Genomic DNA, 20697 nt, shown 5'->3' with positions numbered 1-20697 from the left:
AGATGACCTCACCAATGTGTCCTAGAACCCCACCTCCCCAGAGCCCAATCCCATTAGGGAAAGATAGGGATAGTGGTATTGGTGGTATGGATTGACCTGCCAATGCCAATGTCCAACAGAAAAGCAATTACAGAAGCCAGACCTTCCACCTTCTGGACCCCATGAAAATATTAGGTGCATACTCCCGGGGGGATAAAGAATAGAGAAACTTCCCATGAATGGGATGGCATATGGAACTCTGGTGTTGGAAATTGTATGGAAATGTACCCCTCTTATCCCATATTCTTGTCAACCATTATCAAATCACTAATAAAAAAAGAAAAGAAAGAACTCACAGAAGTTTTTCCTAGGTTATGTCCTTGGATTCCAGAATCCCTGTTATTAATTGGTGCATATCATATACAATTCTAGCATGAAAGACTGACTCTAGCTTTGATGAGCATCTAAATGACAGAAACAAGTTCTATTGAGAATGTTAAAGGCAAAATACCACTGTCAAGATTTGAAATGTATAGTCCTCAGGAGGGTTTACATTTTATTTCTAGAGTTCCATTTGCTTAAAATCAAGTTTTATGAACTATTGGGTTTTTAATTGAGGATTTCTTTTATAAAATGGTTGCTATTTCAGGGGTGTAATTTAACACTTTCTCACAATATGTTTTAGTACACTTTACCACACAACACAGTAGCAATCTCCCTTCACCACAGGTCAGTAGTCTATTGAGCCCTTTCTGAATTCTAATCTGCTCTCCTTTAATAACTTTAGATCTGCAAGAACAGACTAAAGGCTTATGTTTCATCTTGTCCGTTACCTCCCCTTGTTTTTTAATATATAAGAAACATATGTATATGATCATCTGGTCTTTTTGGCATATTTCACTTAGCACGAGTCCCTTTAGCTATCCATGATATATAGCCAAAGTCAAGATTTCTTCTTTTCTTTCTTTTTAAAAAAATTTGTTATATTTATTTATTGGATAGAGACAGTCAGAAATTAAGAGGGGGAAAGAAGATAGGAGGAGAGAGAGACATACCTGCAGCCCTGCTGCTTCACCACTTGTAAAGATTTCCCCTTCTGGTGGAGACCCAGGGGGCTTGAACCTGAGTCCTTATGCACTGTAATGTGTGCACTCAACCAGGTTTGTCACCACTCATCCCCAAGATTTCATCTTTTCTTATAGCTAAGTAGTATCTCACAATGTATATGTGCCCTAACTTTCTTATCTACTCATCATTGAACATTTAGAGTTTTTCCAGATTTTGCCTATTGTAAACAACAATGCAATGAATAGAGTCTTGTGATTTTGTGTTCCCTGAGCTGTCTTTATTTGCATTTCACTGATAATAAGCAACAGTGAGCATTTTTATCTGCCTGTATGTCCTATTTGTAGAAGTTTCCATGTAGCTCTCCTTATTTTATCGCAATGCAACTGTGGGGAATGAACTTAAGGCTTTGCAGCTGTGAAACTCTGCAGATTAGCATGTAAACCCAACTTTTCTGTTTAGATTGAGATACAGTGAGAGGAGAAGGGCCGGAGATAGAGACAGAAAAAATAGGGCATGAGGCTAGAGAGAAAGAGAGTGAAGGAAAGAGACAGAGAGGGAGAAAGTATAAGGATGAGAAACATCACTCAACTGCTTCACCATTCATAGAGCTCTCTGGTATTCTCTATCGTAGTCACACGTAGTTCAAGGACTCAAACCCAGTAAATTATGAATAGAAAAAATGCATGTTCTTCTGTGTGAGCTATCTCCCAGATCAAAATACTGATCTTTCTGATGGGCTCATTAGTTGTTTGTTCATTATTGTGTATTCTTTGTACATTTTGACTATTAGCTCTTTGTCTGATGTATGTTGTGTTATTATTTTCTCCCTTTTGGTAGAATGTCTTTAATTTGATGGTATTTTTCATCTCTGTAAAGAAGCTTTTTAGACTGATATAATCCCATTTATTTATTTTTGGTTTTTGTTGTCCTTGCTATTGAAATTGAGTTTCTGAATATATCTCTGGAGCCAAAATCATGGAATGCTTTTACCCATCTTTTTCAATGTACTTTGTTGTTTTAGTATCCAAGTCTTTGATCTGTTTTGATATTCAAGTAGTCAACAAGTACATTAAAAGTACTCATTATCCTTTATTAAAGAAATGAAAATCAAGTCAGCACTTTGGTACTACCTCACACCTCTGCACTTATGAGAATGACCTACGTAAGAAACACAAGGGGGTGAAAAAGAATAAAGAAAGTAAAGGAAGGTTAGAAATAGCAGATGCTAGCTAGCCAATGTGTAGAGGAATGGAAACCCTGTTTGGGCTAGGAATGTAACTAGGTCCAGCCTCTATGAAAAACAGTAGGGAAATTTCTCAAATTAAAATCAAATCTGATATATAATCCAGCAATTGCCCTCCCAAGCATCTTGCCATAATCATTTTAACCCTGGTGCTACTATAACTATAAGTACCACCCTTTACTGTTACTCATCTCACAAGTGAAGAAATGTTGCTTTAGGAGGGTCTAGTAACTTTTCCATAGTAAAATAACTGGTAAGTGAACCAAAACTCAAAGCACCAATGTCTGTCTCCAGGGTCCCCTTTATATATCATGCGGTATTGCAAAAACACTTGGAAGCACCTGTGCAAACAACTCTTTTTCCAAGAAAAGACAAATATGATCTAAAAATTGGAGAAAATCATATATTCCTTAATTTTTTTTCTATTTGGTCAGCCTTGCCAAGATCCATCAGGGGCCCACATTTCAAGGTTATAGTCAATTAGAAACATAGTTACATTTTTCTGTGGTGTGAACTATAAAACACCAGTCCAAATTCAAAAGACACTGACATATGGTTAATGTGAAAGTCTGTCTTGAGTCTCCAGGAGTCCCTCATTGGTAGCCATCAGAGTCTAGTCTAAGAAAGTTCAACACCAGCCAAGGACTCAGTAGTTCATAAGCATATGCGAACTGAGGCTCAGCTACAGGTGGAAATAGAGAAGTCATTTCAGTTCTTACAATTGCTTAAACAAAACCAGCAATGTTTAAACAAAACCAACAAGGCTATTGTGTCACACACACACACACACACACACACACACACACACACACACACACACACACACACACTTAAAAACATAACAGACATACTTGGAGAGGTAAGAAAGAGGCAATACCCCAAACTCCACTAGCAGAAATTGAAAATGTTTAAATGTTCAAGCAAATGTTGGCTCTGAAGATTTTAGAAGCACCAGAACTGGTACTGGTAACACTTGTATTATATGATTTCATCACATTATAAAAATTCCTTTGAATATTTTGGTGATTAGTTTCTTGTCTGATGTATGGCATGTGAAGATCTTCTCCCATTCTGTGAGGGGTCTCTTTGTTTGTTTAATAGTTTCTTTGGCTGTGCAGAAGCTTTTCAATTTGATTGAGTCCCATTGGTTTGTTTCTGCTTTAGTCTTCCTTGCAATTGGGTTTGATTCATCAAAGATGTCCTTGAGGTGTAGGTGGGAAAGTGTTTTACCAATGTTTTCCTCTAAGTATTTGATTGTTTCTGGTCTGACATCTAGGTCTTTGATCCATTTGGAGTTGATTTTTGTTTCTGGTGAGATAAAGTGGTTCAGTTTCATTCTTCTGCATGTTACAACCCAGTTTTCCTAGCAGTCCTGGAACCCTTGGATAGGGCCCACTTTCCCGTATGCCTCTCCCAATCCATACCAAATAATATTGCACCCGCCGATCACAACCTAACCAACACAACGATTGCCACCTCAACATGCTTCACTTCAGACTGTGTACAGATACTTCAGGTGTGGAATGAAAACCCTTCAGCTTCATTACTCGGGTGAGACCTTTCCTTTTATAGTACACTCTAATTTCATCTCAGGTAGTTCACTTTCTAACAAAGTCCCATAACCTAGATATACACCAGTTTCTGTGAGAGAGAGCATATGTTCACACGTATCTGTAAACTACTGCAAAATATATACCTGAAAGCAGAAGTACACTAGAGTTTGCAGTGAGTATCCCCCTAACACTTCCTCTCCACTATTCCAAGCTTTGGGTCCATGATTGCTCAACAACTTGTTTGGCTTCGTATGTTAACTCTCTTTTCAATCACCAGGTTCCAGATGCCATCAGGATGCTGGCCAGGCTTCCCTGGATTGAAGACCCCACCAATGTGTCCTGGAGCTCAGCTTCCCCAGAGATACACCCTACTAGGGAAAGAGAGAGGCAGACTGGGAGTATGGACCAACCAGTCAACGCCCATGTTCAGCGGGGAAGCAATTACAGAAGCCAGACCTTCTACCTTCTGCAACCCTCAATGACCCTGGGTCCATGCTCCCAGAGGGCTAGAGAATGGGAAAGCTATCAGGGGAGGGGGTGGGATATGGAGATTGGGTGGTGGGAATTGTGTGGAGTTGTACCCCTCCTACCCTATGGTTTTGTTAATTAATCCTTTCTTAAATAAATAAAAAAAATTCCTTTGAAAAAGTACAATTATGCTGTGTTCCTATTTCCTGAATTGATTTCCAGCTCCTTAGCAATATAATGATAAAAATGTAAACGTATAAGTATTAAGAGTTTGCAGGGGGCCAGGCGGTAGCATAGCGGATTAAGCACACATGGCACAAAGCACAAGGACCAGGACCAGCATAAGGATCCTGTTGAGCGTAAGAATCCCCTGCTCCCCACCTGTAGGGAGGGTGGCTTCACCAGCAGTGAAGCAGGTTTACAGAGTCAATCGTTCTCTCCCCCCTGTCTTCCCATCCTCTCTCGATTTCTCTCTGTCCTATCCAACAACGAGAGCAGTAGTAACAATAATAACAACAACAATGATAACAGGGAAAAAATAGCCTCCAGGAGCAGTGGATTTGTAGTGTAGGAACTGAGCCCCAGCAATAACCCTGGAGGAAAATAAGAAAAAAAATTTTGCAAAGACATTTTTTTCTAAAAGTCAAGATTATCCTGCTTTGGCTCACCAATCAACACCTCAAATTTGAATGCTACGAAATAGAATTTGTTTTAGTGAAATTCTTGAACTTGCAACTTTATTCATCAAACAGAGCTATTATTATATGTGATACTGGCTTGTGCCAATGACACATCAGCCGTGAAAGGAAATAAAAACAAAGGGAAAATGGCATTTCCCCCATTTTAATGACTGGAACATTCTGTGGGCTGGGTTGTATGCAGTGGGCTCTGAGAAAGTCCACATGTCACTGTCATTTTCTGCCTTGGCAGCTCGTCCCACTTTCTGTTTGCAAAATTCTCAATAATTGTATTATCCAATTAGAAAAGGAAATTCACAATATTATCAAGAGGAAATTAGCCTAACAGTTGCTATTTTCAGTTAAATAAGACCCAAGACTTTCAGCTATCGAGTGAGGTAAACTGGCTAAGACCAAAAGAAATCCAACCAGAGGTATCAGTTCCCAAAACAACATTTGACTTAGATTTTATTACAATCCTACTTTTGCAACTTTAGTGTTAATTATAAGATTGCTATTACCAAGTCCTACTTTGATTACAGAAACTTGGTTAGAAACGACTAAGTTAAGTTTTAAGAAGGAAGATTTTTGTTATACCAAGACCTCCATTCTTAAGACCCTGGGGTTGACTGCAGGGAATGTGTGAGGTAATGTCCTGATCTCAACCTCTCTCTCCTGAAACAAATATTCAAAAATTAATTAAAAATGCATTAACTGAACTCAAGAGACTGTTGGTTAGAGCTAAACTACTTATACACATTCTCAGAACTGTGGTGTTTTAAAAAATCAATATAGAGGTAATCCTTGGAAGAGCATGTACACTGGCATATACAGTACCCAGGTTCCAGATGAGTACCACACAAACTGCCATGGCATCCAAGAAGTTTCAGTACTTTGGTGTCACCCCCTCCCCATATCTCTATATCTCTGAGGAGGTGGACCCAGAGCAATAAAATCATGTGAAACTAGATGGATGCCCAATATACAATTGATATACATGACATATATGCCTACCCTGTATCAAGAACAAAGTGTTTTGATCACTATTATCCATGTTATTACTAATATGCTTTAAGATTAATTTCATAGTACATGCAGATCAGCCTATTTTACAGGCTTCAGGACTTTGTTAAAAGCAACATTGCTGCTTCTATTTCTGTTTTTCATACAATAAGGATAGATTCTTTTTATACCTCCAATAAAGGCCCATGGGGTTTTATATAACACTCAATGAGTAATCCTTTTTTAAATATTGGAGGAATTAATGTCTTAGAGTAAATATAGCTGTTGGCACATGTGTCGAACTCCTTGGTTTTCTGCAAAACACTCTCACCTCCAGCTTATGTCCACCTCTACTATCATATACCAGGACCTGAAAGACAACCGTGGCCCCTGCCCCCTCACCCCAGCTTCCTTGACTTCAGTGCAATATACTAAACCCAGGCCAAGTTCTACTTTGTGTTGCCTATTTTTGTTCTTATTTTGCAACTTCTGTCCATGAGTTAGACTGTTCCATCTTCATCTTTCTCTTTCTGGCATAACTCACTAACATGATTCATTCAAGCTCCATCCAAGTTGAGGTGAACAAGGTGAGTTTTTCCTAATGTCATTATCTATTTTTTTCATTAAAAATTTTTATTATTTAATATTTACTTTATTCTTAATAGATACATAGCGTTCTGTTGTATAAATACCACTTCAATTCCTCCCAGGTTTTGGTTATTACAAATCATGCTGCTATGAACATACATATATACAGATCAAAGGCCAATAGATAGATGAGAAAGTGCTTCAAGTCCTTGATTGTCATAAAATGCAAATAAATACAATGATGAGATACCACTTCTGATGTCATACATCAGATAAGATAATAACAATGAATGCTGGAGAGGCTGTGGGGTCAGGGGACCCTCCTGCACTGCTGGTGGTCATGTGTTGGTGCAACCCACATGGACAGCAGTCTGGAAAACCTTCCCAAGGCTAAAAACGGACATATAGTCTATGACTCAGCAATTCCTCTCTTAGGGATACATATATTCTAAGGGCTCAAATATATCTGTCCACAAAGGCCTGTATATACCTAGGTTTTAAGAGTAATTGTGTTAGCATTCAATATGTGTCTGTATGCCACTCGCAGCTATAATGATGGGCCAATTAGTAACAAGGTATACGTAGACCAGCATCCAGCTGAAAGCCACCAGAAGTGCCCTGCCTCAGTCTCAGTGTACCACTTCTCCCTTAGGTCTTAGCAGTTTCTCTTCTCATCTCTCATCCTAAACCCAAAGTGTAAATTTTATCATCAAGCAATTGCTGGCAGACCCAATTCTGCCTGAGTCACTTCATTCAAATCAATGGCATCTTCCTTGTAAGTGACTAGCAGAACAAGGATCATAAGAATTGAAAAGAGAAATAATACAAGCCTTAAAAAGCATCACAGTGGGAGTCAGGAGGTAGTGCAGCGGATTAAGTGCGCGGCGCAGAGCACAAGGACCGGTGTAAGGATCCCGGTTTGAGCCTCTGGCTCCCCATCTGCAGGGGAGTCACTTCACAAGCAGTCAAGCAGGTCTGCAGGTGTCTATCTTTCTCTCTCCCTCTCTGTCTTCCCCTCCCCTCTCCATTTCTCTCTGTCCTATCCAACAACGACGTCGATAATAGCAACAATAACTACAACAATAAAACAACAAGGGCAACAAAAGGGAATAAATAAATATATATATATTTTAAAAGCATCACAGTGTACATTCAACAATAGTATTGAGCATCACGTCTTAAATTAGTCTCTGTGTAATGCTAAATTCTTCCAGAAGCTGGGTTGCATATCATATTCTCTCATTGCCCTAAATGAAAACATTTTATTACTTTGATACTTCTAAGCCTCTCAGTTAAGTACTCATGGGTCATTTAATAAATAGTGCACATAAGCATAGCCATGATACTCGCTTATTGTGAAGTAATGCTAAATATCAAAGGTGCAATTAGTAAGCTAACACTAAGGAAGAAACAATAGAACTTCAAAAGGTGAGTTTCAACATTCGCATTCATGAAGCACTGCCCAGAATTATATACATTATATACTGTAGAGATGTGGTCTAATAAATTAGCCTCAGACAACATTTACCTTCCAATGTATTACAGATATAAATCTTACATTGAGGTGAGAGCTTGTAAAAGAAATTATTTCCACTGTACTAGAAGTACTTCTTGTCTTTTCTGCTCTGACCCCCTCCCAAAGGTTTTCAACATAAATCATTTTTCCCTCACGCACACTAGTTAACAGGAGCAATCTGAATTTGCATCCTTCTGCAATCCCATTATACACAGACAATGTTATAATTGATGGACCTTACTGATGAAACTTGAATCTGCAGGTGTTCAGAATACATAAGTTTTTTTGCTTCCATGACATCATTTTGAAAGAGGAGAAACCACAGAATTAGAATTCTGTATTTATTATATGAATAATAATTTTAAACTATTAACTATATTTTATGTAAAATACGACTCTTAATTATTAAATCACCCAACTTAAATGCAAGACTCTGAAAGGAAAGCTGTAATTTAAATAGTAAGCAGTTTTTTGTGAGCATGTGGCCTACCGTGGTCAGTCAAATTGAATATAAGGAAGTCTTAGACTTAACAAACAAAAAAACAAGTCTTTTGTTCCTTCCTATTTCGATACTTTTGGGGTGGGAGTAAGGGGATGGGGGCTATGAGTAACGGAGCCATGGAATTAAAGATATGATGAGATTATCTCAACTGAGCAAATATCCATGAAGTACTCCACACTCTAGGGGACAGCAAAGAGATGAGAGAGACAGTCCCTCCACTATGTGGTGTACCACACAGAGAAAAAGATTCTTCCCAAGATACAAGTAGAGGGAGATTAAGAGGCATATTTCAATGAAAACACCTTTCCGTAGACCAGAAAATATCACCAGATGTTGAAATAGTGTTGCCCTATCTCAGTCATGTTTCAGTCAAGAAAGGTTTCAGAGAATGAAGGTCTTGTGGTAATCTGGAAAATGTAGTTACTGGTTAGACAGGAATTAGAAGCACTCTAGATAGGGGTTTAGACTCACAACAGCAAATGTGGCTAGAATCACCTACTCAAAATTTTCTTTAAAAACCTCTTAAATTACTGTAGACTATTGCACACTTTGACTTAAAGGTATACTTTTCCCCCCTAACTTACGGATATATGTGCGCATGGGTCCTATCTCATGGGCCCTGGCCCATATCTTGGTTCTATAACTTTGTTAGGAGGTATGCCACCCAAAATAGAATTTAGAAGTCCAGTGAGCTAGGAACAATTTCACCCGAGTACTGGAGCTCAAGCCTTGATAGCCCAGACCTGATGTCTCTGGACATAGTCAAAGTGAAACATGTTAAGCTGGCACTAGTCATGTTGATTTGGTTCAGATCAGCAGATGTAGTATCAAATGGTATGGATTAAAATAAACATGAAGGAAAAGGAGCAACGCTCCAGTGGTTCTATACAAGACCTTACCGTGATTTATTGTCATTTAATGCGATTTACAAATGACTATATTTTATATTCTGAAAAAAGCAGCTGCTTCTGGTCTAATCTGGTCTAAGATTGTACGTGACTTTTACACAGTGTTGAAATTCACTCAGTTAGCTAATTTGAAACTTTAAGTCCTTAGATTAAAGGAATATATACTCTATGCATTAAAAAGCTCAAGACATAGTCTACAACAACTCAATAAGTGTAGCAAGTAAATAGAAAGATCTAAAAAAGGACACCATCAGATATTTTCTACTTAGACCTAGATAGCCTCCTCAACCATTTCCTATATAACTTCCCTCAATCACTCTAAGCCTAACCCTGTCAGATAAAGTAAAGACTATAAAAGCTGGATAAGGGCAAGAGACTGGCAGACTCTAATGATGGCTCTTTTGGTCACTACCAGGCCAATATATCATCCATGGCCTTAGTGAATCCTGGGATTCTCACATAGATAGATGGGCCTAGACCTCCAAAAGATGCCTTTCTATACCATCACTGCTCATTTCCAACAGGAACTCACAAAAGGCAGCAACAACAAGAAATAACATCTGCCGATCACAACCTAACCAACGCAACGATTGCCACCTCAACATGCCTCACCTCAGACTGTGTCCAGAGATTTCACGTGTGGAATGAAAACCCTTCAGCTTCATTACTCGGGTGAGACCTTTCCTTTTATAGTACACTCTAATTTTATCTCAGGTAGTTCACTTTCTAACAAAGTCCCATAACCTAGATATACACCAGTTTCTGTGAGAGAGAGCTTATGTGCACACGTATCCATAAACTACTGCAAAATATATACCTGAAAGCAGAAGTACACTAGAGTTTGCAGTGAGTACCTCCCTAACACTTCCTCTCCACTATTCCAAGCTTGGGATCCATGATTGCTCAGCAAATTGTTTGGCTTCGTATGTTAACTCTCTTTTCAATCACCAGGTTCCAGATGCCATCAGGATGCTGGCCAGGCTTCCCTGGATTGAAGACCCCACCAATGTGTCCTGGAGCTCAGCTTCCCCAGAGACACACCTTACTAGGGAAAGAGAGAGGCAGACTGGGAGTATGGACCGACCAGTCAACGCCCATGTTTGGCGGGGAAGCAATTACAGAAGCCAGACCTTCTACCTTCTGCAACCCTCAACGACCCTGGGTCCATGCTCCCAGAGGGCTAGAGAATGGGAAAGCTATCATGGGAGGGGGTGGGTTATGGAGATTGGGTGGTGGGAATTGTGTGGAGTTGTACCCCTCCTACCTTATGTTTTTGTTCATTAATCCTTTCTTAAATAAAAAATTTAAAAAAAAGAAAACATTAAAAAAAAAAGGAGAAAGGGCATGCACAGAATTCTCACTGAAAAAGAGATTCAGATGATGAGCAGGCATATGCAAAAAAAAAATACTCAGTCACTAATTATCAGATAAGTGTAAATAAAGGCAACTACAAGATACCACTTTACAATTATAAAGATGTTATACATTATAAAGGACGGACACAATAAGTTCTGGTGAGGATGTGAGGAAAGAAGAACACTTCTATGCTGCTGGCTAAAATGTGAATTAGTTCGACTCCTGTAGAAAACAGTCTGAAAATTCTCCAGAATAATAGAAATGTATCTACCCTATGACCCAGCAAATCCTCTTCTAGGGATGTATCTAAAGAAAGCAAAAATATCTATCCAAAGAGCTCTCTCTTTATATAACTTATAAAAGTCCAAACTTGGAAACAACCCACCTGCTCAGTGACAAATAAGTGAAAAAAAAAAGCTATGAAAGATACTAAAAACTATGGTCTTTACCGTTGTTTCATTCTGAATGAATTTTGAAAGAATTGTGTTAAGTTAGATAAGTGAATAGGAAGGTAAATATCTGAAGATCTTTCTTATAAGAGGAGTTTAAGGAAATAAATGGAAAACACAAGGTGAAATTGGACTGGGTGTGGTATATTGCATCAAAGCAAAGGACTATGATGGAGAAAATGTTACAAGAGGGCAGAGGAGTTCCAATGGCAAAGAAGAGCTCAAGTTGGGGGTGGGAGTGGTATGAAGATGCTGATCACAGGAAGATGAGAAATTGTTTCCATGTGACCAATCAATAAACATAGTCTACACTTGTGATAACATGGATACTCTGATAGCATTTTAACTGATATCAATCAGAGAACAAAAGACAGGTGCTAGACGATCCAATTTACATGTGAAACAAACAAAAAGTCATCCAGACTTTTAGAGAGAAGACCCCAGACTGGTCGCTTCCAGAGTTGGAGTGGAGAGTGGGTAAAATGGAGGAAGTTGAGCGAAAGCCACAAAGTTCAGTTCTCAAATAACAGCGATGGTGAAGCTGAACTGCATATTTGAAAGTTGCTATAAGGTGATCTTTAGAAAGTTCTTATCAGAGGAACAAAAACCCACAACTGCAATGGTGGTTGATGTGAGCTAGATTTATTGTGATCATCTTATAGCATCTACACATATTGAACTGTTACATATCTCACACTAGTAAGTTATATATCATCTTGATTTTAGCAGCTATTTTAAAAAGCACAGTTACATGATGTCTTGGATGAGGAAAGAAACCCAACCAAAGCAATAAAAGAGATACTAACTCATAAGAACTCTTAAGAAGTGATACTTCAATTAACTGGGAAAATTACTTCATTTAAAGCAATAGCACTTGCACAACTGACTATCAGGAACAAAATGGGATTACCTCTCATATCACTAATACATTTCAGGTGGAATAAACATTAAAAGTGTCTAACCCCCAAGAAATATCCCTAAAAGAAAATCTTGAGTAATTCTTGCTAGTAGTAAGGGAGAATTTAATACAGATAGGAATGTCAACATCTAAAAAATATACTAAAAATAATGACAATTTATGCTTTAAAATTGTATGTACAGAAATAATATAAGTAAAAATACTAGTCAAATGCTAGATTTTTGAGGGGCTCTGATGTAGATGTTAATTACAAGTCTAAGTAGTTTATAAATTGACAAGAGGTAATTTTTAAAAATTAAAAAGGCATGCAATTCCCAGATAAGGAAGTATAAATGGCCCTTCCAAACACAGAGAATATATTCATACCTGCTAGTAGTTAGGGAAATGCAAATTAAGTAACAGTGAAATACCATTTTACATCTATCAGATTTTGAAACTTTAAAAAGAACAATTGTACCCACTGTTGGGGTGGGGAAAGGATTCTCCTATATTGCTGCTGGAAATACATTTAATTATAGTCTTTTTGGAAAGCAATTTGGCAACATCTATTAAAATGCCATTCATACTCATTGATTCAGTAAGCCTACATCTGAGACTGTAAGTCATAGAAATTGAAATGCTAATGATTTAAGAATATATATTCAAAGCCATGCTCATAAAGGCAAACCTGGAGACAGACTTCCCATCAGTTGCCGTTAGAGTTACCGACTGGATTGCATATAGCTTTTCTTTAGAGTTATAGAAGCTGACTTTGAGGAATGTCCATGAGGTACTGCTGAATGAAATAGTAAATCTAGAGAAACCATGATCCTATAAGGTCCTGTTTAATGATTCAACAACCCCCAGAGTCCCTATTTATGAATGTATGAGTCCATGTGATTTTATCCTCCTGGAAAAAAGTGAGAAAGACAGAAGGTGACCTGTTATTGATGGTTACCTAAATGAGGAAAGTAAAAAAGAGGAGGGATCAATGGATACATTAAAGTCGGAACAAGGGAGAACAAGACATACAATTGATCTGCAATATTCCAATATGCATGAACTCTCATAATTGTTTTAAGAATATGTATCAATGCATTTGTAAAAATAGGAAAGAAAGCTATACCTCTAGGCCAGAAAGATGTTGATTTTACCAATTAAAATAATGCTTACTTTAACACTATTAAATATAACTTAAATGTACTTTTGTGGCAAAAAAAAAGTCCCTTCAGTTTGTTGATAAATATTGGTATGTATCTATGAACTTGGAGAAAAGTGACCAAGGGTGGCCAGACCATAGCACACCAAGTTAAGCACACATAGTGTGAAGAAGCAAGGATACCGATTTGAGCCCCAGCTACCCACCTGCCGGGTGTGGGGGGGAGTTGTTTTGCAAATAGTGAAGCAGGTTTGCAGGTGTCTTTCACTCCCCCACTATATCTTCCCCTCCTTTCTCAAGTGCTTTCTCTCAATTGCTTTCTGTCCTATCCAACAACAGCAGCAACAATAACAAATGAAAAAAGATGACCACCAGGAGCAGTGGATTCATAGTGCAGGCATCAAGCCCCAGTGATAACCCTGGAGACAAAAAAAAAAAAAGTGATCAAGGTTTCTCATGCCGATTACCTCTTAATACTGGTACCTGAGAGCAATGGAATCAGAGGAAATGACTATTTTTATGGGTGTTTGTATTGCTTCACTTTATGCAATAATAGCTTGACTTTTATTGATCACTAAATTTTATACCACTAAATAATTTAATATTTAAAAAGCAGGACTTCTATCAGCCCCATCACTTCATGTCTGATAGAACTGGAAGGCATGTTAAGTGAGATAAGCCAAAAATAAAAAAGAAAAAAAGATCTATTTACAGGTTAGGACTAAAAAAAAAAAAAAAAAAAAAAAAAAACACGGAGAGAAAAGGAAAAGACAAAGAAAAACTTGGACTGGGCGGGGTGTATTAAACCAAAGCAAAGGACTCTGGGGGAGAGGAGGTTGAGGGTGGGTGAGGAAAGCCTTGGGGTCTGATGCAGAAGGACTTAAATTAGGGGTGAGAGTGTTTTTCGGACACATCACAGGGAGATGTGAAACCACCTATGTGTCAACAGCTATACTATAAACCATTAACCCTCTCCCCAATAAAATAGAAAAAATGTACTTTTTAAAAATTTATACCAGGGTTATTTTGCAGGGCCCCTCTTTGTGGTCAGCCTCTTCCCACCCCTCAAATTTATTGGACAGTGAGAAATTGAGAAAGGAGGGAGAGATAGCGAATGAAAAAGAAAGAGACACAGCACTGCTTCACCACTAATGGGCACTGGGTAGTAAAAATAGACTTTTGGGGGCTGGTTGGTAGCGCACCTGGTTGAGTGCATATGTTACATGAAATGCAGAAGGACCCAGGTTCGAGCCCCCAGTCCCCACCTGCAGGGGGAAAGCTTTACAAGTGGTGAAGCAGTGTTGCAGGTGTCTATCTCTCTCCCTCACTATTCCCCCTTCCCTCTCAAATTCTGGCTGTCTCTGTCCAATAAATAAATAAAAGGGAATATAAAAAATTTTAAGAGGAAGTTTAAAAAATAGACTTAAAGTAGTTGATTAACCCAGCACTGAGGTCAATGATATAGATCTCATCCAATGGTATCTAACAGCATGTTAATAGTTAAATCATTATTTGAAAAATGCCACAAGGAGGTTTCTTAAAACAAACCAGAGATAAGAAAAAGTATGCAGTCAGAGAGGTTGGCTCTGGGCAGAGCACAGGATTTGCATGTGTGAGGACTTGGTTTCAATCCCTAGTAAAGCATGTGCTGGAGTGGTATTCTAACCTGTATCTCTCATGAATATCTATTTTTTAAATATTTATTTATTTTCCTTTTTTGTTGCCCTTTTTTTTTGTTGTAGTTATTATTGTTGTTATTGATGTTGTTGTAGTTGGATAGGATAGAGAGAAATGGAGAGAGGAGGAGAAGACAGAGAGCGGGAGAGAAAGATAGATACCTGCAGACCTGCTTCACCGCCTGTGAAGTGACTCCCCTGCAGGTGGGGAGCCGGGGGCTCGAAGCAGGATCCTTATGATGGCCCTTGGGCTTTGCACCATGTGCGCTTAACCCGCTGCGCTACCGTCCGACTCCCATAAATACCTATTTTTAAGAACAAAAGTCTAAAAGCTATAATTAACAATGAAGTTTAAGAAAACAGAACTAAAACAGATAAACAGTCAAAACTGATGGGGCTAGGAGGTGGTGCACCTGGCTAAGCGCACACGTTACAATGCACAAGGACCCAGGTTCAAGCCCCTGGTCTCCACCTGCAAAGGGAAAGCTTCATGAGTGATAAAGCAGGGGTACAAGTGTCTCTATCTCCCCCTCTCTACTCAATTTCTCTCTGTTTCTATCCAATAATAAATACAATTAAAACCAAACCAAAAAACCACCTAAAACTGACTGTCATTCTATTGCTACTCTAGAGATCATCCTAGGGAAAATGTCACTCTCTGTAACTATGAAATTTAAAGACAGGGCTGAGCGAAACAACTCATTTGGATGCTGTGCTGCTTTCCATGTGAATGACCCAAATTCAAGCCTCTTGTCCCCCACTGCATTGAAAGCAGCTTTGGTACTGTGGCATATCCCCACCCACCCACCACATTTCTGCCTCTATCTTAAAAACAAAAAGAATTTAAGGACAAAGTTTTGAAAACTGTGTTCTCAAGTCATACCATGTATGACTTCAAAATATATAATGAAGGATTTTCCCTTAAACAAGACCCCCATAAAGCACACTGTGAGTAGAATACTTAAACATTTTTGTATTTCAGCCTTGAATATCTAGTATAGTGCTGCCCTTCCAACCTCCTTTGTTAGAGAGTCAACATGATTTTGCAGACATATTCTGTCGGCTGGACCCCATACACAGCATTCACAGGACACTGGTATGAACACTTGACAGTTTGTGGGCATAAAGCACTTTTATGGACACCTGCTAGAGAGTTTTATTTTCTCTAAAAGTTTTATTAGAGCAATTACATTTTTCTGTGGTGTTTTATGTGACCTGTGGTAAATGATTATTATATTGCATTAAACACAACAAAATCATTGAAATCATTGATATCAGACCATTGAAAAGCTGTGTGACCAGAAGCTTGACATCTATTCAGAAGGGAAAAACAAATCTAGCATAACATAAAATTACCTGTTTTATGCTGAGTGAGGATAATGAAAATTAGACAATCATACAGAGCCTGAAATGAAAAATTTGGTATGATAATACATAGATACAAATGAAATGTTCAAATACTAGCAACTTACACAAAACTCATTGATTTTTTTTTCTCCTCTGATTACTACTTCAGTGATCAGAGTATATTAGGTACTTGTTTGCTTGCAATGTGTTTTATTAATGTTCTGTATCTGACACCCAATTTGGAAATCAATGCTTATTTCATCATTTTTCTCTGAGGGGTTCTATTATTTACAATTGATTTAACAGGAATGAAAGGCTTACCATTAACAAGACCCAGCTGCTGACACTTCGCAGATGAATTATTGAACTTCAAAATGTGAATTAACTTAACCATAGCTAAGACTGACGGTTTGATGATTTTTTATGCCAGGTCTAATGTATTTATAATTAGAATGTCAAAACAATAGTGTTCCTGCTTTACTCTCTTTCTTGATTCCTTCGCTTTACAGCATTTATAAGTTTGTTTGCTTCATAGACCAACATTACTTTGAGTTTTAGAGAGCTACTGCAGTGGCATAAAAAATGCCACACTTTAACTGCTTTGAGTTTGACTTCAAAGATGCCCAAGTATATATGTATATTTCACCCCTGAGTACCTAATACATATATAAGGATGTAATTGCTACAGGTAAAGATGTCTATAAAATACAACCTCCCTATGGAAATTAATTAAAATTAACCCAGTTAATAGTAACAGGGAAAAACAGATTTGACTGGCTTAACTAAGATAATTTTAAAACATAGTTTTAGTATCTAGTTTTTAGGGTCAGTTAATTCAGTCCTAATGTCATTAGGATTCACTCTACTTGTTGTACAGACTCATCCTCAGCCCCACTCAGTGCTATGTATGGTTCCAGGAACCATGCCCACCCTCAATACTATCATCTGAGGAGACATATATCCTTGTGTGTTTTTATGAGAAAATATTGTCCAAGTCTACATCACCAGTGAGGAATCTTCTTAATGCATAATTGGTCAGATTCCTGTCATATGTGCATTTTGTCAAAGAATCATCATCCATGAAGAGAACGCATTTGCCAGTGTTGGTTAAACACCTGCCCCTGGGAAGGGTGCTGAACAAAATGGGCATGCTGCCAAAGAAGGCATGGAGAGCATCTGTTTGTTGGCTGGGGCATCATTTAGAAACTCTAAGGATCTAAGTGCACATGATAGTGGGACTCTTATGTGCAAGCAAACCTTTTCTTCTCTAGTGAATATACCACAGAATACTGAAGTTGTTTTAAATTTGTGCCGAGAAGCTATTTAAGATGAAAATGGCTACAGTTATGTTTTCATAATATTATAATAAATGTACTGTTGTATACACACATATTCAACTTAGCAATTCAGTTCTTTATTTTCCTGAGTATATTTAAAACAATTATTGTTACTGAGTTTTCATTAGTGAATGTTATTTACCATCTTTCTGAGTTCAGCCTGTCACTCTTATCTAGCATCTCCTCACACACAAACTTCTCCTCTCATTGTCCAAATACAATTTGTAACTGGAGTATTTTTTATGATACTAGTATCCTTTATTATGACTTTATACATTCTATTCACATCTGTGCTATATAACATGTAGTTACAAACATTTTCACTGAAGATTTTATTCTTTTAAAGCCCAAAACTGAGTCATAATTTTTGGTGCAATTTTGTTAACTCAGCTTTACTAATTCCACCAGCTATTCTGCTGAAGTGTAATCATATACTAATCAGATAAAATGATCCATGTCATTTTGCTGCAGCCATCACTGCTGGGCCCCTATTTTCTTCTACTCAGCACAGTAGAACCTTCAGGCTTGCTGCCAGCTATTGTTTTGCTCCTCTTTCTTGAAATGAATCCTCTATTTGCCTTCAGAATTTAAAAATCATTTCTTCATAATCAACTGGCTTCCAGTTTTGCTTTTGAAAAGACCAGTCACCATGAATCTTAAAACATATGCAAGCACTTTTGCTTGTCTTCTTTACGAAAGCATTCAGAACATCTCTTATTTCCTACAGTTTTGAAATGTCAAAAGGTATTCTGAATAAAATTTTGTCAAGTACCCAGTAAGTTCATCTGGAAACTCCTTTCTACCTCTCTCAAATTCTAAGGTAAGGAGAAATTTTTCCTCATCCAATGTATTATTTATTTATTTATTTATTTTGCAAGTCCTATTTGCCAGACGTTGGAATCACTCAGCTCTCCAATTCAGATGTTCACATTTTAATCCCAGACTATTAACTTACACTCTTGAATTTGTGTATGGAGTCTGCATCTATAGACCTACTTCAATAATTTTTTTAAAAGGGTTCTAGAATATTCTCCTATTCTAGAACCCTTCTAGAACCTTCTAGAATATGTCCCTAGCATTGGAGTCTGGAGACAAATCAGGCTCATGAAGGTTCTAAGTGGGAGAAGGGGATGATGAGATGCTGAGTCCTTGTGGATACTCACACCTTACTGTGAGGACCACAGATCAAATTTTCTCCTTTTCTCCTCCCCCTTTTTTTAAAATAATATTTATTGGATAGAGACAGAGATAAATTGAGAGAGAATGGGGGTAGGAAAAGAGAGAGACAGAGAGAAACCTGCAGCACTGCTTCACTGCGATTGCACTCTATCATTTCGCGAACATCTCATAAAAACTGCAGCAAAGGTGGGCGCGAGGAATAACATCATTGCAAGACTGGCCAGCTCCTCATGGGGCGTGAGCGCTTCCACACTACGATCATCATCTCTGGCATTATGCTATTCCACTGCAGAATACTGTGCCCCAGTATGGTTCCGTAGCCCCCATGTCCACTTGGTTGATTCCAAATTATATTCCTCCATGAGGATCATTTCTGGAACCATCCGTTCCACCCCGGTCCCATGGCTGCCAGTTCTTAGCAACATCGCCCCGCCAGATATTCGTCGGGATGCGGCATCATCTAAGTTCATTTCCCACGTCTACGCTCGACCGGACCTGCCAATATACGCGGATATCTACGCCCACCCTGTCCAACGCTTGACGTCTCGTCACCCAATCTGGTCCCCTACGCCTACACTGAACTTCTCTGTTCCAGACTCTTGGAAACAGAGTTGGCAGTCAGCTGAGGTAAAGAACAAACACCTCATCACAGACCCCTGCAAGCGTCAACCCGGCTTTGACCTAGCACGTTATGATTGGGCCCTCCTCAATCGCTATCGAACAGGCCATGGCCGGTGCGCCGCTATGTTCCACCGCTGGGGAGCCGGAGACGACCCGAACTGCCCCTGCGGCTACAGACAGACTATGACCCACATAGTCAATGACTGCCACCTCTCCAGATTCAGAGGAGGTCTCGAAACTTTACATCAGGCTCAACCTGACGCTGTTGACTGGCTACGGAAGAAGGGCAAACGCTAGAAGAAGAAGAACTGCTTGTGAAGCTTTTCTCCTCTAAGTGGGGGCCAGGGGCATGAACCTGGGTCTTTGAACACTGCAGTATGTGTGCTCCACCATCGGGCTCCCCAGATCTAATTTTCTCAAACTTTTTGTTCTACTTAATGATACATATATTTAAATATATTTTCATAACTTATTTGAATAGTTCACATATATATATATACATACAAATATATATATGTGTATATATATTTATAAAATCCAACATTTCTATACTTTCCAATACAATTTTAGCTTATATTATTCATGGAGTACTTATCCTGAAGACATTTTGTTTAGATTGTATTCTTTATATTATGCCCAAATGGTTTCCCCCTTTTCCTCCCCTACTTCAAGATTTTTTTTTTCTTACTTCATAATTTAACAGATTTTTTTGTTTCTTTTGAAGTTCCTTTGGACTTTAGATGTTGTCTAAATGTTTGGTAGCCACAGATACTTATTCATTTGGTTTAGAAAAAATGATGGCCGGAAAACAGCTCACCGGATAAAGCACACGCTTTATTATATGCGATCCAAGGTTCGAGCCCCAGCACCACATGGAAGCATCACAATATTAAAGGAAGTTCCATGTGTAGTATGATGGCATAGTACTGTTATTCTTCTTTCTTGCTTGTTCTATCTACCTGAAATTTAAAAAATAATTTTAAAAAAGTCAATCCCAAGAGCAGTGGAATAACAAATGCTGAATATGAAATTGAAAAAGAAAAAAAAACCTACGGGTTTTTTATTTTGGGTAACTGAAGATCAAAACACATGACTGGAAAAACTATAAAGCATTTCCAAGAATGATCTATAAACCAGCAAGAAAGTTACGTTAAGGACAAAACAGTATCAG

This window comes from Erinaceus europaeus, chromosome 21, assembly GCF_950295315.1.
Source record: "Erinaceus europaeus chromosome 21, mEriEur2.1, whole genome shotgun sequence".
Lineage (NCBI taxonomy): Eukaryota > Metazoa > Chordata > Mammalia > Eulipotyphla > Erinaceidae > Erinaceus > Erinaceus europaeus.
Note: the sequence above shows the minus strand (reverse complement) of the source record.